Source organism: Priapulus caudatus, unplaced genomic scaffold (assembly GCF_000485595.1).
Source record: "Priapulus caudatus unplaced genomic scaffold, Priapulus_caudatus-5.0.1 Scaffold1588, whole genome shotgun sequence".
In the NCBI taxonomy this organism is placed as follows: Eukaryota; Metazoa; Priapulida; class Priapulimorpha; order Priapulimorphida; family Priapulidae; genus Priapulus; species Priapulus caudatus.
In genome coordinates, this window is record NW_014578649.1 from 8,886 (window position 1) to 10,688 (window position 1,803).

The window sequence follows — 1,803 nt, forward strand, 5'->3', positions numbered from 1 at the left end:
GCCGCGCATTTATATCTACGCGCGTACGCGTGTGCCTGTCTGCGTGCGTGCGTGCATTTTTATCTTCGAGCGTACGTGTGTGTGCGCGCGGGCGCGTACCTGCGTGCGAGTCTGCGAGTATGTGACTGACGCGCGTTGCGCTGCCTGTGTGTGTGCGTATGCGTGCGTGCGTGCGCGTGTGTGCGTGTGGGTGTGCGTGCGTGCGTGCGTGTGTGTGTGTGCGTGCGTGCGTGTGTGTGTGTGTGTGATAAGTGAAACATTGTCGTGTTTTCACGTGTGGTCACTAGAGGGACGCGCCCGTTCGTATGCTAAATCTAAAATCAGAAAATCTAAATTGCTTAAGTAAGAGAAACGAAATACGGAATCGGAGAGAGGAGGAAGATAGCGTTAAGAGAGAGAGAGAGAGAGAGGGAAGGGAAAGAAAGAGACAAAAGAGAGAAAGAGAGACGGAGAGTGAGAAAGCGATGAGAGAGATAGATAAAGAGAGAGCGAGCGAGAGAGAGGTAGAGAATGAGAAAGCGCGAGAAAGTGAGAGCGAGTAGAAAGAGAGAGAGCGAGAGGAGAGGAGACGAGAGATGAGAAAAGGAGCGAGAGAGAGAGAGAGAGAGAGAGAGAGAGAGAGAGAGAGAGAGAGAGAGAGAGAGAGAGAGAGAGAACTGGAGAAAATGGGCGTGCGTATCATGGACTAGTCTAGGGTCATTGCTTGCTTTAAATCTCTGTGTTCAGATGCGATAAGTACATAACGTAGCATGCCTACCCACATGGACACCCGCGAATAAAGGAATGAACTCCCTTCTATATTGCATGCGGTCGTGCACCCACCACCTCCCCTCCTCCTCCTCCTCCTCCTCCTCCTCCTCCTCCTCCTCCTGCTACCTAGAGAAATGCACATGTCTTCACCAATACGCGCGCATATTTAGTTCCGCTAATTGCCGCGCGAACAGGGAGGCGCCACACGTCGCCGCAACAGCACTGCCGAAAGCTCGCGAACAGGCGAGCGCTGATTGGTCGCGGCGGCTGTCAGTCAAATGATTATGCTAATGAACGCCGGACCAATAGAACGCGCGACTCGCTCGCAGCGCGTATATATTATCGGCGAAGTTAGCGTCGGGTCGGTTTATACAATACTAGTGCTGTTTGGGACCGCGTTGTGTGAGACCGGCGGCCGCCTGAGCGCGCGCGTGTATGTGTGTGTATGTGTAACGGTGCCCGCGCGTGTGTGCCTGCCTACAGGAGTAGTGCCTGTGTGTGTGTGATCAATAGCGCGGAGTGCTACATTGCGTGCGTGCGTGTTGGATTGGATCCTATAGTTTGGAATAGGATATCAACGACCGGCCGACATGGAGATGGAGATAAACGGCGAGACGGTACCGGACGCGGTCGGAAAAAGTAAGTGCGACACTAAGGCAGCGACACCGCGACATCTCACCGCGACACCGCGACATCTTATCGCGACACTGCGACATCGTCATCCGCCGCTCGCGCGACAGTCACGGGCGATAACTGCAGGCCAGTCATGGGAGACAATCGTGCGAGAGAGACGGAAAATTAATATCGGCGCTTGGAAAACGTTTAAGGCTGCAGCTGTCCGATTGATAGAGCGAGAGAGAGGAGGGGAAGAGAGAGATAGATCGAGAGGGAGAGAAAATGGGAGAGAAAATGGAGGGAGAACCCCCTCCTCCTCTACACACACACACACACACACACACACACACACACACACACACACACACACACACACACACACACACACACACACACACACACACACACACACACACACACACACACACACACACACAC